This window comes from Pan troglodytes, chromosome 2 (genome assembly GCF_028858775.2).
Source record: "Pan troglodytes isolate AG18354 chromosome 2, NHGRI_mPanTro3-v2.0_pri, whole genome shotgun sequence".
In the NCBI taxonomy this organism is placed as follows: Eukaryota; Metazoa; Chordata; class Mammalia; order Primates; family Hominidae; genus Pan; species Pan troglodytes.
In genome coordinates this window covers 4,851,342-4,867,049 of record NC_086015.1, presented here as the reverse complement: position 1 = coordinate 4,867,049, position 15,708 = coordinate 4,851,342, and the positions used below count along the sequence as shown (strand labels likewise).

Sequence of the window (15,708 nt, the reverse complement as noted above, 5' to 3'; positions counted from 1 at the left end):
GGTGGAAATCAGAAAGTAGCTCCCACTTCTAGGTGGAAATTGAATACAAAGGCATATAATGTAATTCTAGGGTGACACAAATGTTCTATATCTTACTTAGGGTGTTTGTTACAGGAGTGTATAAAATTATCATAACTCACCAAAATGAACATTTAGGATGTGTGCACTGTATTGAATGCAAATTATATGGCCATAAAACAATTTTTAAAAGCAAATATGTTTTTAAATTCTTCTATTGACACAACTTCAAGACTCTATGTTACATTTTTCTTCTATTGGTCTCAATTTTGCCTAAAGGTGGTACAAATTTTATTACACTGAATCTGTGTCAAAGCAAAGAACCACCACCACAAAACTTTGTTAATTCTGAACCTACCTATGCATAAAGAGTCTATTCTCCTTTTTCTTGATTTCTTCGGTCCCTTTTCCTGGATAATTGGTTATGATCACTGAAAAGAAGCAACTTGACGTGTTAGTAAATGGGAAAATATTTTTCTTCATTTTAATGTACCATGAAAAGCCCTATGGCAAACTATTTTTATTACAGTCAATTCTAACAACATTTGGATTATTAAATAAAATTTCTTGCATCTTTGATTGATGTTTTTCTTTTATATTAAATTAAATAAAGACATGGTATAGACCTAGAATCAATCTTTATCTCTATCTCTGTTCTCTATTGCTGTTCTATTTATCTAACCTTTTATATACCTATAAATCTATATACAAAACATAGTTTATTGTATGCTTCTAATTTTTCATTTTGCACTGAGATTTCTGTTAGTTCCTTTCAGAATATTCTTATGATTATTCCCTTTATTTATTAGAATTATTTATTCAAGTTTGTTTGTAAGATATCTTATCCATCTCTAATCAGATGTCATGGAAGTGAATGAATGTCCCTATCCTTTAAATGTTCTGTTTAGGAACAGAAAACCAAATACCACGTGCTCTCACTTATCAGTGGGAACTGAATGATGTGAACACATGGACACATGGTGAGGAGAAACACACACTGGGACCTCTCAGAGGGTGGGGCTGTGGGAGGAAGAGCATCAGGAAGAATAGCTAATGAGTGCTGGGCTTAACACCTGGATGATGGGGTGATTTGTGCAGCAAACCACCATGGCACATGTTTACCTATGTAACAAACCTGCACATCCTGTACATGTACCCCTGAACTTAAAATAAAAATTGGAAATTTAAAAAAACAAAAAGCCAAAAAATTTCTGCTTTAATTAAATATCATTATCTTTTTATAATGCAAAGAAAAATGTGTCTTAAATTGTATTTAAGATTACATTGATTTTATTCGACACCATCATTCAGTTTACCTGAAATTCTTATCCTGAAAATATCTGACATAGGTGACTCTACATATAACAAAAGAAAACAAATATCAGTAACTTTACAGATTGTGCCAAACTTCCTCCTCAACGTAATGGACTGTGTTATCAGCCATTCAAAGCATCTACATCTAAACGAAGACATCTAGATGAGTAACTTCTATGCATAGCTTCAGTTATTCAATTTTGCTCAAATTACAGTGGACTACTAGTGAATTGTCACTATAGATATTCATAGGCTTCATATAAAATATTGGCCATGTTCCTATATGATTCTGGTTGCTCCAGAGGTCTTGGATTCATAATTACCTGAGCGTTTCTAATATGTATTAACATGAAGTATCAATTGTTTCTGGTAAATGGGGAATAAGTGGTTTTTGTTCAGAATTGCTCTCTGTAGATTCTCTGCTAGTATTATAATCCTCTTTGATTGAGGTGATAATAACCTGGATGACTAAAGGTAAATTTTTCCACAAAGGAGAATTAATGCACTAAGTCTGTTTTCTGTAGAATTATGACAGATTTTATGCCTTTGCTAAATCCTAAGATTAGTCGGTATAACTACTTTCAATGCTCTGGCCTATTTTCTTTGTTGCTAAAATGAAAATAGATCAGAAACACCTTTTGAGGCCTCTGGATTTATAATTTAAGAATGAACTCTGAGAAAGTAGTAGGTGAATAAATAGAGTTATAATCTAAGACAACGTTACATTCCTTGTGTGAGTCTCACATCTAAGACCCGGCAGTACTTTCTTCCCCTGTGCATTCTCACCAATACCCACACACTGTAAGCATAGTTTCTAAGATTCCATAATTGTTAATCCTAACAATAAGAATGATTCAGAATGCAGAATATTACAATGCAGACTCTGTCCTGTCAGGTAAAGTAAGGAAAGGTAAATACTATTTACCGATACACATTATTAAATGGTCTGTTCTAATTTCTAATTGTAACTTCTTGGTTTCAATATTAGACATACATAGAAAGTTCTGCCTAAGTAACTTGAGGCTGATTCCCTGTGGCACAGGTCCTTACTAATAGATGGTGGTTTTAGAATTTGCATTAAGTCTTTCTATCTAGTTCATTTCAACGAATATTTACTGAATATCCACTCTAGTCGAGGCACTGTGCTACCGTATGGGAACATAAAGATGACTAGGACAATCCCTATCCTGCAGGAGTGTACAATTACAAAGCAGAGATGTGTTGATTGTTATGATTAATATAAAGTATAGCAGGGTTCCAAATGCATGAAGCTAGACTGAAGCATGGAGAATATTTAAAGGAGAAAAACCCTGAGTCTACTTGGGGAGAGTAATCAAGATTTCAAGGAAGAGGTAACATTGGAAAGGGTCCACTGAGGGAGTCAGACTTTGGAGGGCACAAACCCAAAATGAAGGAGATGGGAACAGCAAGTGCTTTTGTTTACTGCATGCAGATTGATGGTAAGAAGTTAACCAGTAAATCGGAGAGCCCAGACCTTAAATATCTAGTCAAGTTTGTGTTCCATTAAGACAGTAAGTTTGCTGACTAAAGATTTTTGAAAGAATTAGATGACATTTTCATGAAAAAATACACTCATATGGACATCAGCATGCACATACATACATATACATATTTATACAAAGCATACATATATATTTATATACATATAGAGTACATTTCATTTAAATGAAAGGAAACTCTTTGGACTGTGGAGGGTAAATTTAGAGAAATCTACACTTGGAATCACCTGTTACAATATAAATATAAAACTTTATGGCAGAGATAGTCATCAGTGTTATACTCAGAACATTCAAGTAAATATATGATAATTGTATAATATCAGAGTTATATGCTTTTATAGTATAATGCATATAAACTTATAGTATGTAGTATACTAGTAGGCTGAAAATATGACTAGTACTGGTGCCTTTATTTTTGAAAATTAGCTAAGGCACTAAAAAAGATAATTCATGTGAACTAGACTGATAAGCTGAAAACACTGCTACTTGTTGTTTTTATGTCAAATGTAATTTGTTTTAGAATAAACATTATAATTGGCTATTCAATGCCCACACACTTAGTATAACTTTTTAGGTAGAATCAGCAATTTTATGATAACGTCTAACCTTGTGGGGAAAAATATTTCTCTAAACTTTAGTTTACTGAAACTTAAATTTCACACAGAGTCATTGACTAAAAAAGAAAGTCACCAGGACCTTCTCATCCATCTCATAAATTGCTAATGCCCACTTCTAATGGTGCATTTGCAATTGGTTTGGTCTATGAATGGCACACCCATAATCATATAACTTCCTAATAATATTTTGTGGTTTATACTCCTCTAATAATTCTCTGTTTAACAATACAGATACTTAAATAATATTTTGCATTTTTCCAGATTATATTTTGGCATAAGTTAAACATTATGTTCATTGTTTATCTTCAATTAAAATAACAGACAAATCTACTAAAGTGAAAGATATGGCAGGAAGGTAAAGACTCTAAAAGCACATGTTTTTAATTATGAGAAATAATTTTGTCCATTTCTAGAAAAAAGATAGGAAAGGTGATTCTTAAGTATTTAATGTACAGATAAATGATTCAATAACAATTTTTACACAATTATTTAATTTGAATGGATAAATATTATTAAGAATTGTCATAAGTATATATATAAGACATAGTCTTACATGCTGTATTAGTCCATTTGTACACTGCCTAAAGAACTACCTGAGACTGGGTAATTTATGAAGAAAAGAGATTTAATTGACTCATAGTTCCACAGCTGTAACAGGAAGCATGACTGGAAGGCCTTAAGAAACTTACAATCATGGTGGAAGGTGAGAGGGAAGGAAGGACCTTCTTCACGTGGTGCCAGGAGAGAGAGGCAGTGAAGGGGGGAATTATCACACACTTTTAAACCATCATATCTCATGAGAGCTCACTCACTATTATGAGAACAGCAAGGGGGAAATTTTCCCCCATGATCCAATCTCCTCCCACCAGTCTCCTCCTCCAATTCAACATGAGATTTGGGTGGGGGCACAAATCCAAATAGATTATTGTAAGTATAATGAAATATAAGTGCCATTTATTTATTTAAAAGCCATTTTTTGAGAACATACTATGTACTAGACATGGTACTGTAACTCTTGTTCTGAGGATTGTATGAAAATTATCATGTTAAAATTCATATGACAAAAGAATGGGTCTACCTCAAGAAGGGTATGGGAAGCTATAAAAAGAACGGATATTTGATCTGGAATTTAAAGATCAGGTAGAAGAAGCTTGTCTTGATGGAAATAGAGATAAGACATGAGAGAATGAGAAAAGAAAATAAGCAAAAATAGAAGGGAGCTTAAATGCTATCCCATTTGTTGTGGGTTGAATTGTGTTCTCCCCCAAAATATGTCGAAGTCTTAACCCCAGTACCTGTGGATGGGACCTTATTGGGCAATAGGATCTTTGAAGATATAATTCTGATGTAACTTAGTAGATGGAGTCATGCTGGAGGCCCTTAATTCAATACACCTCATGTGCTAAAACAAGAGAAGGGACGAGAAGAGACATATCCAGAAAGAAAATAACACCATGGCAGAATACAGACACACACAGAGAAGGAAGACAGCCATGTGACTTTGGTGGAAGAGATGTGAGTGATGGCAACTGCAAGCCAAGGAACACACAAGATTGTTCAAAACCCTCAGAAGCTGGGAGAGAGGCATGAAACACATTTTCCTTCAGAATCCCCAATTTCAGACTTTTAGCTTCTAAACTGTGAGAGAATAAATTTCTACTGTTTAAACCACCCAGTTTGTGGGAACTTACTACAGCAGTCCCAAGAAACTTACATACCACGCTGAGTAAATGATGTAGAGTTGTCAAAAGGTGGAACAATTAGTTATAAAAACATATGGAGAGAAATGATGAGAAGGAAAGAAAAAGTCTAATAAAACTAGGCATTTTGTGAATAAGCTAAGGAGTCAAACTCTTAGCATATAATAATATAGAGTTTGTCTTTTAATTCAAGGCAGTTACATTCATCTATTTTTTTTTATTAAAGAGAGCATGAGTTTCAGAGAAGATGATAATTTTGAAAGGCTAAAAGCTACAGCTATATAGGCCAGAGACAAGACAATTTCAATTTTCTAATAAGGGATAATGATAGTTTATGCTATGTATTGTTACACATGTAATGCCCTCTAGAGATGAACATGCTACATTGGACCCAGCCTAATAAACGACCTTTGATGTTGTTTTCCTATCACTGGTGAAGGGTTTCGCCAATCTATCCAGAGTTTCCCTTCTTGTTTCTCTGGGAGTTAAGGCCCTCATTAGAAAGTTAGACAGAGTGGGTAATACCTTGGTAATGGCATGGGCAATGTCTTTGATGAATGCACTCTTAAGAGCAAGATAATTTAAGTGCACATTACAGAATACTATGGCAAACAATAAAGCTTGCATAGATCGAAAACCAGACCTTTCCCTCACTGTTATTAACTGGGAAACCTGGCTTTGAATTGTAATTAATTTTGGGGTTGGATCAGTTATAAAATGCATATCTTATAAACTAAAGGTTTATTTTTTCAGACAAGGTACAACTTCCAGTAACAGGTGAATTTGAATAAGTATTAACTAATTTTAAATAGTTACCCAAAATAACATTATCTAGTTAGAATCAGAGGGACACATACAGGTTGGGAAATATTTTGCATTTCTTGGTGCAATTCTATATTTAATGATTTTTTTCTATGATCTATAATAATAGAAACAATTATTGACATTTTATTTGGTAAAAAATGCTTGATTTGGATTCGAAATTTCATTCTTACAAAACTGTATGTTTTGATGTCAATATGATAACTCAATATACATCATATTCTTATATCACTGGACCACTGTAAATGTATAAAAAGTCTAGGATATAGTTTTATTTAATTTTACAGTTTAAAAAATAAATTTCTGAGAAAGTCATCACAATTATTGCAAATAATTATATGATTATGAAAGAAATGTCAGTAGTCACAATGCTACTTGTAAACAGAAAGATACTTGGTCATCTGAAAGATACTTGTAGTCCACTAGGCACATATAGGCCTTACTTCTTCAATCTAAAAGACAGAAGAGGCATCTGAGTAACGGACATGTTTCCTTTACTCACCTAGCTTCCTTTTTCTATCCTTTATTGAATTATAATAATAGAATAGGTCTTATTATCAATTAAGTGATCTTTCTTGTTCTCACAGTGAGAGCAGCTACATCAAGTAAGTTTTCGCCTTACTAAAAACTTTCAGATGTCTTTTGGTCTTATTATTCAATTTTTGAGATGTATAATTAAATCCCTGGGAATGAGTGGATATAATTTAGAAGGCAATTCAGCTCTGTGAACTTATACAGATGTCACTAAAATCATGTTTGATGGATAATTTCAGAAACAATGAAAGCATCATTAACTAGAGTAACTTGGAAAAGCACAAGTAAAAGACACTGTTATTTTGACAATATTGAGTTAAATAGACGCCACAGGAAAAAAAAAAAAGAAAAACCTGCACATCACAGTTAACTTATCAGCATTCAATGTAAGACATTCTTGGAGAACTGCAATGTTTGCTTTGGTTTTGTTGAAGTGATTAACATGAATATGTCAGCTGCGTAATTCAGTGAACAAAATGCATTTCACTGTAGGAAGTCCATGTGGGTTAAAGGAAAACAAAATCTCTTTATATGTCCAAATGGTTTTAAAAAGGATCTAGGGAACAGTTAGTATGGTTCTTACTAATTGTTTTCTTTCTTTAGGTGGAATAAATAATTCTAATAAATAAAGGGAATAATCATAAGAATATTCTGAAAGGAACTAACAGAAAGCTCAGTGCAAAATGAAACTTGATGAGAGTTGGGTGAAATAAATAGGACTGAAGAGCCTCCTCTTAAAGAAAAGTGTGAGAGTGTGTCTGTGTGTATGCAAATCTCATTACATCCTTAAGATTTTCTTTTTAATCTCACAGGTATTTATTTACCAAATCATTTTTCTCTGCTAATATAGTTGCTGTGGGAAGTACAAATTGTTATAGATTCTTCCCTTAAGGAGCATACATTTGGTTTCAAGAATTGGAAAGAAAGATTATTTTACATTAGCTGGTATGTTCAGGAAAATAAAATACAAAGCATAAGAATTTGAATGGTTATTTGAAAAAGCTAGGATTTACATAGAGAAAACATACAGAAACAAAAACAAGGATAGTACATTTTCACAAGAAAATAATTCAACTACTCTGATTGAGATCAAAAGAAATGCAAGTCAATCATATAAGATACCTGGAAGTCTATCATTTTAAAAAATTAGTATTAATATTTTGGCATATGACCTTGTGGTCTTTTATTGTATCTGTATAGTTCTATAAAATGTAGACATATTGAATATAAAATTATGTAACTTGCTTTTTGCATTTAGCAAAATAAATATTTTCTTTTATCATTAGATATTCTTTTTAGTTGCATACTATATATTATAGAGTTGAATCATAATTTACTCAGTTAATCTCCAGTGTTTTGAAATTCCTATCAAGGCTGTTAAAAGGAAGCAGGATATAACTAAATTTGCATTGTCCATAGAAGAATTGAATATTTGAATTTAGACTGTCCTAGACAAATTTTGACATAGGACAAGTGGCACTGTTAGTTTTGAGCAGTTGATTTGCTTTACAATTTTATTTGTTGTGAAGGAGATTAAGGCAAAGAATTAAGAGGGAGAACAATGGATATATTGACTTTGGCCTGTTTTACATTTGAATACCAAGTGTAGCATATTATGGTAGATGTTATCTTAAAAGTATCATTTATCTTAATAAGCTCCTTTGTTATAAGGCTGACAGGACATAGTTGTTTTTTTACTGATGTCTGTTACGAGAGATTCAAGATCCCATTATCATTCACACTCGCTTGGATTGTGTGAATACAGAGGGAATTGCTCACTTTTACATGTTCTTTTGGTATTAATACTGTTTCTGTCTGAAGAGAAGGAAGATGCATTGTATGCTTGTCCCTTTGTCCAAACTTTTCTCCTAAGTCCCATCACAAGCCTATAAGCTTTGTATTCTTTTTTTATACTTTTTTGAGATTTCATATCCTGTGTACTAGGAAAATAGTATCTTTCGGAGACGTATTCTATCTATATTTTGTAGAACAAAATAAAACAGAAAATGTATTTTTCCAAAGCTGTTTTAAAAATATATATTCATAACTTAATGGAGAACTGATACAAATAAAAAATAATTTAAGATACTGTGTTTTAAAAGATCTTGATTGTCTTCAAAAGAGGAAAATTCAGAGTTAAAAAAACTACATATATTTTATTGAGTCTCTGTAGCACTTTCATGTTCTTTAATCTCTTTTTCTTTCTTTTATATCACTTGGTTTTTGAAAACTTAATTCTCTGTGCTGTACTTTGGGCAGTAAAAAGTATATCCAGAATGAGAAAACTTCTTAAATTGTGCTTTTTATTAGAGCAAAGATCTTTGAATGGAACAGGAGAGAAAGAAACCTTATAAGATTGATAGGCGAAGAAAAAGAGAAAGAGAAGTTGAAGAAACTGAACTGCTAATGATGAGGATTTGTTTGTTCCCAAGCTACAAAGCTTTCTACAAAGCTGAGCGCAAATGCCTCATCCTCTTGTTCTAGGTCAAAGAGTCTCATCCTAATCCTACCATTGGATATTAGCATTTATAGTTTACTACCAATAAATGGGGAACCAATATTAAATTAGAAGTTAAATTTCTGATCAATTTTCCTGTATTCCAAAAGATGTTTTTGGCACATGGCTTTCCTTGGTAAATTAATAACATGTAATTCTAATTTGCTTTCTGGTATAATATACGTGATGATTTGATTTAAAGTCAGATTAAAAAGTAGTATGTTGGCAGTTATTAAATAGCTAGATAAATCTCACAGGGTAGATCTGCCAACCTGATGTTGACTAAGAATCACTGTGCATGTGTTTGGTGAACTATATTGATTTAGTTTTGATGCTTGTCCCCTACAGATCTTATGTTGAAATATGATCCCCAGTGTTGGAGGTAGGGCCTAATGAGAGGTGTTTGGGTCATGAGGTCAGATTCTCATGAATTGCTTGTGCCCTTCCTACAGTAATGAGTGAGCTCAGGTTCACGTGAGAGCTGGTTGTTTAAAGCGCCTGGCCTGCCTTCTCTCTTCCTCTCTTTCTCCCCATGTGACATGTCTGCTCCCTGTTTACCTTCTGTCATGAATAAAAGCTTCCTGAGGCTTCACCAGAAGCTGAGCAGAGGCTGGTGCTATGCTTGCACTGCCTGTAGAACTGTCAGCCAAATAAACCTCTTTTCTTTATAAATTACCTAGTCTCAGGCATTCCTTTATAGCAAAGGAAAATGGACTGATCATATATCATTTAGGGTAGTCATCGTCAAATCTTGCTGTATTCTAGGTGTAACATTTTGGAGCCCATGTAGGTTTCATTTGAATTATGCTACTTATAATAAACCAGTGACAGGCAGTACGACATTTTTAGTAAATTATTCTATCTGTTAACAGTTTGTGATTTCTTTCCTGTTTCTTTTCTAGGCACACTAGATGGATTCTTAAAAGCACTCCCCATTCAATGGATCTGCAATGCTCTGCTCTAGGCACTGTGCTCTGTATGTGGCTATGCAAAACCAGGAATGATTCCTTCTTATTTACCTGCCTTATGTCACCTACAATTCCAAACTATTGTCTTTAATTGCTTGATTACTAGAACCCAGTTGGTTAGTTCAGGCTAGACAGTTAGGACCTCTGATTCAATAAAATGATTTATTAAACATAGTGTTCATGAAAATAGATCTGATTTCTTATTAAGCACATAAATCACAATTACTAGGCTGGTACTAGAGGGGATATGCTAGCTTTGTGATTTCTGGATTTGGATTCAGATTTTAAATCTACCTCTGCTGATTAATAGCTATGTTAAGTCATGAGCCTCTCCAACACCTGGTGTCTCTTCTATAAAATGAAGATAATAATATCTAATGTATACAGTTGTTCTTAGCAGTAAATAAGATAATGCCATTAATCATTAATCTACAGTAGCTCAATGTATGATAGATTTTCAGCATCCTTTCTTGAAACTTCCTCAATTCCAGGGGTCTTATCACACTAATTTAGCAACCTCACTGGATCATGTCATTTAGGCTGGGGGTCACGAGGCTAATTTCCCAAAATGAACACCAAGTAAATTGAAAAGACGAATTTTTATCCACTTCAGTTTCTGCTCACCTTTAAATCCTTAGTTTCTTTTAAATACACTTGGATTTTATTTATTTCTGGCCTCACAGATGTTATCTTAGGTGGGACTTCAAAAACTTTTTAAAACATAAAATTAAATTTGGAAATAGCTACAAATAGCACTTTGACAGAGCTTATTTCTTTTTTTTTCTCATTAAAAATGTATGAATACATACGGAGAGTGTTTCTTTTTCCTTAATCTTTTTCTGGTGTTAAATATCTTCAGTAAACAAGAAGAATATATATGATTTTCATCTATCACTTCTAAGTATCTGTGAAATTGCAGGATATGACACTCACACTTAAGTCATAATTGGGATTTTCACATAAAGATATAAAGCTACATATATTATTATTACTAATAAGTTGTAAGTTGAAATAAATTGGATCCTGTGAATAATGGTCCTATGTGCCAAAATATATTGAAAAGTAAGTAGATCAAGAAAAGAATTTCTCTCCACATGCTTGTTGATTTGCCTTCTCTTACAGGATATTAAAACAAATTTTAAAACATATTCTCATCTAATAGTCATATACCATATTGTGATCAGCTAATTAAACTACCTATGTTTTAGTAAGCATGGAGGCCAAGCCTGCACTAACAAAATGTAGTGTTATCTAAATCTTAAATTATGTTTATGTAAAAACAATTTCAGATTATTTAAAAATGTGCTTCTTAATGCAATGAAAAAATAAAACTAATTCTATTGATAATTTTTAGAAAAGTTAGCAGATTGTAAGTGGTGATAAACTAACATAAGATAAATAAATAATAATCTATAGTACACCATAATCCTTATCAATAAATTGATAATAAAGCGTCACATCCTAGCTAAGCATAGGTTAGAAATTATTTGTTCTTCCCTAGAGAACAGAACCATAACAGAAGCAAATGAAGGTCATTTTACATCAAAATGATCAATTTGGCTTCTCTGCCATCAGTCGAATTTGGGATGCTTAAACACCATTATTGATGTGTTCAACCAGGAGTTGCAGCTTAGACAGGGGCCTATGTCAACTTAACCATGATTTTGCAACATTTGGCTAAATTTAGCATAATGTGAAAACTCTTGAATATTAGCACTATATCTCTGGATTCTTGATTCCAAGCTCTTTTTAAGGATAATTATTTTGTGATGAAGAATAGGAAGATTCCTTTGGTACAACCTGGCTAACAATTGCACCAATTGCATTAGAAAATTAGTTGCATACCCTATGCTTCCTTTACCAGCAATGACAATACCGTAAATATTGGCTACTTGTCCTCACTACCATGGCAACTACCCATTGTGGCTACCATTCTGCAGTTTTTCCTATGAAGGAGAAAAGGCTAGTAGGTGTGAACTGCGATGCTTTGAATAATACTCAGACTCCTTATAAGTCTTGGCATGATCTGACTCTTAAGTCTCTTTCCAACTTCATCTTATACTACTTTTCCTCTTCTTCACTATCTGTGCCAGTGTTTTCTGAGGTTCTTAGACAAATTAACTAGTTCTTTTCTTGGGATTTTGCACATGACACTGAAGGGGAAGAAGCCAAGCAAGGGTATGATTTCAGGCCAAGCCCTATTAAATGTAGCTTCATTCTGATCTCATCAGATCCTGGGACTTTATACTTCCACAACATACAGCCACTGATTGAAGTCCTCAAGGTGAGAGACTGATGTAAACTCCCAAGCACTTCTGGTTGCCCATGACTATGGGAAGTGTCCCAGTTGCCCTAGGAGAGTGTGCCAAATATGACTTTCAGGTACAGCTGATTGAGATCAAGGACGCACTGAAACAGGAGAAAAGACACTCAGAAATGAGAAATGAGCATAAGGGGTTCTGCACAGTGTACTTACAGGGTCTGTGGCATCCATCTATCCATCCACCCAACCATCCATCCATCCATCCAAAGTGTTTATCTTTAATAATAATCTTTTACAAAAGTTTGCCCTTTCAGTTACACCCTGCTTAAAAGTGTTATGCATCAATGAATTGCCCAAACAGAATTGGCAATTGGCTACAACATTGAATGTGTGAAATAGAAGAAGATAAAGAATTTAAACACAGAGGGGGAATCAAAGCATTCTCAACTGCAGTAACAATGACAGCAAGAGTGATATAAAGAACAGTAAAAGCACCCTCCTTAAAAATCAAGGGTAAAATAAAGGAGAGCTGAAGGGGGTCAATGAAAGACTAGTCTGTCAAACTGACTCCCAGCTCAGAAGACCTTTTTCTCTGCTAGAAGGAACGCTCCTTAATCATCCTGATAGTCATGTGAGCAAGAGAGATATGCTAATTGGATACCTGGCCTAGTTTTCTAAGACTGAGCAACACTTCATTTCATAAGCTCTTTTCACAAAGTCAATATAAGCAAGGAGAAAAACAACACTTAACTATTACATATTTCAGGCAAGAACTTCTTGGAATATAAAAGAGAATTGGTAAGGTATACCAAAAACAGTAAGAAGGCAGGGTTACTGTTTTTCCTTTTCCATCACAAAATACCACAGGCTGATACACAGGGACTGACTAAGGTAATTCTGGGACTTGGCTAGGGTTCTAATATTTTCTTTTTGAGCTCTACCGCCCCCCTCCCATTCAGAACCAGGGTGTTATCTAAGTTCCATAGTCTCTCATTTTTATTTTATACTTTTTGCTAGAGCTCTGGTTTCAGTAATTGCATAGGTAATTGTTCTGCATTCCACTTTCTTTTGGAGGTGGCACACTAATCTCCTCCTGGGGAGTAACTTCACTCCCATTGTGAGCAATATGGTGGACTGTCAGTCAAGATGATGTACCTCTCTTAGCCAAGGAGTGAATATGTCATTCAAATTAGAACAATCCATCCCGTTCCCCAGCCCCTTCTAGTTTCTGGGTCAAGTGGAAGAATTCAAGAACAGAAAAAACAAGAGTTGGAGTTGATATAGTCTAGTGTCAATGCTGAGGTTAGGCTGACTCCTACAACCTGGATGATTGGATTAGCCATTGTTTCTACCCTAACCAAGCCTGGCATCTCAGCCATTTCTTTGGTTCTATGAACTACACTATAAAATTAAAGTTAATGGATATAAATAGCAGATGTAGTTAGTGGTTTAATTAGACCATATCCTCTCTGCTAAGATTCAAGCTAAACCTGAGTATCAACGCTTTTTAATATTTGATGTAATTAAATCTTCAATGGGTTTAATTCAAGTTTTAGACCCAGAATGTGTGACACTATAAGGAAGTTTTATGAGGGCATTACTCTATACCCGGACTTTTGTAGAATACCTGTTACATAGCAGATGATTAATAAATAGCACATTTCATAACAGTAACTTATGAAGAGAAATAAAGATCACATGAATTATCTTGATCAAGTGATTTCATGCTCTGAACATTTGTTTCCTGAGCAATGAGATAAAAAGGCTGAATTTCAAGGTGCAAATTTCTATGCCACATTAAAATTTCCTCCTTTAACCCCATTGTAGCCAATAATTATTATGCACTATGTACTTGGCCCTAATCTTAATTATTTATATGTATTGTTTTATTTAATCCTGTGAAAAAGACATTAGAATCCATTAGAAATTCATTTGGCCACATCTGGGTGGAGTGAGTCACCCTGTAAACCCAGCACCTGGGAGGCCAAAGGAGGATGATGGTTTGAGGCCAGGAGTTCAAGATCAACCTGGGCAACAGAGCCAGACATTGTCTGTACAAAAACAAAATGAAAAAAATTAAAAATTGGCCAGACAAGGTGAAAAGTACCTGTAGTCCCAGCTACTTAGGAGGGTTAGGTGGTAGGATTGCTTAAGCTCAGGAGTTGGAGGCTGCAGTAAGCAATCGTATGTCATTGCACTCCAGCTTAGGCAATAGAGCAAAATCCTGTCAAAAAAAAAAAAAAGAGAGAGAGAGAGAAAGCAATTAATTAGGCCACAAATGGCAGAAGACCACTTCTACTGGCTTAGACCCATTATTTTTTCTTATGTCACACAAAATTTAAAGGTTAAGCAGCTGACATCTTGTTTATATCAAAGTTAGAACTTTTGCAATTCTCTTGTCCTTTCCACGACACCTACCTCCACATGCTCACAATATTGCAGACCTGGCTTTTTGCACTGCGTCCTTATTTGAAGCAAGTAAAATAGAGATAGGTAGGACAGTCTAAACCATATCTTTTTTTGTTGTTGTTCATATCAAGAAAGAGTAAGCTTTCTCAAAAACCCACAGCCAACTTCCACTTACACCTTGTTGGTTGCAACTGTTACATGGCAACCCTTAGCTTTAAGGCAGCCAGAAAGATGTAGTATACATTTAGCTGATCATATTTCCAGACCTCAAATTGGGGTTCTGTTGGCAATGAAAAAGGGATGAATAGATGTTTGGAAGACAATTGACATTTTCAACTGCAGTACTTTTTAAATTTTTATTTTATAGTTGAAGAATGAAGGTCTCAAAATGGGAATATCAGTGTCACACAACTAACAAATGCTGAAGAGAGGAATTTAAAGATGAGCAGTCTAATAAAGAATACACACTTTTAACAAGGGTAAGGTCAACACAACAGAACCACAAAGGGGCAGGCAAGTCTATTCAGAATGTTCAGCTTCAGTAATTGAGTGTGCAGAAACCGATTGGATCAATGGGGCCAGATTTTTTTAGAGATGATTTATAAATCTGGGTTAATTATGGTAACAGCTATTTTTTAAAAATCATCTTAATGTGGGTAGTGAGTGTTAAATCAGTTTTCATTCGGGTAAATTGCAGTAAATCTTTCAGGTCCCTATTTTGTAAGATTACCAGTCACATCCCCACACATGTCATAAGCTTTTGGAGATAGAGTGTGGTGAGCTATTTTGAGAAGCCAAAAGTTAGGCTTGAAGCAATGGCATATTTTTATGTGAACCTGTGTTAGTTAAAAAGTTTCAATGAGCCTCAGTTTATTCATGTGGGAATGCAAATGGATAAATCATTTCACAGAATAGATAAAAAGCATAAAAATTTCTGTCAAATTACACAACACATTGTAGACAATGAAATATTATTTAAAAAAATTATTTGTGGATACTTCTGAATTTCTTATCATCAAAAATATATATACATTATTGCAAGTGTT

At 34.1% G+C, this 15,708-nt stretch overlaps 1 long non-coding RNA gene across 15 annotated transcripts in view; it reads right to left on the bottom strand.

Moving 5' to 3' along the window:
- The window catches only part of LOC104005445 (uncharacterized), a 346,407-nt gene that overhangs the window by 70,596 nt on the left and 260,103 nt on the right, over window positions 1-15,708 (bottom strand). For 12 of the 15 annotated variants that reach the window (XR_010155471.1, XR_010155473.1, XR_010155469.1 and 9 more), the window contains 2 exons: window positions 14,361-14,477; window positions 377-449 (listed from right to left, as the gene is read on the bottom strand). The exons of 1 other annotated variant lie outside the window; for it this stretch is intronic. This is a non-coding gene — a long non-coding RNA (uncharacterized LOC104005445). The remainder of the gene's footprint in view (window positions 1-376; window positions 450-14,360; window positions 14,478-15,708) is intronic. 2 more of the 15 variants (XR_010155480.1, XR_010155479.1) reach the window with 2 other exon arrangements.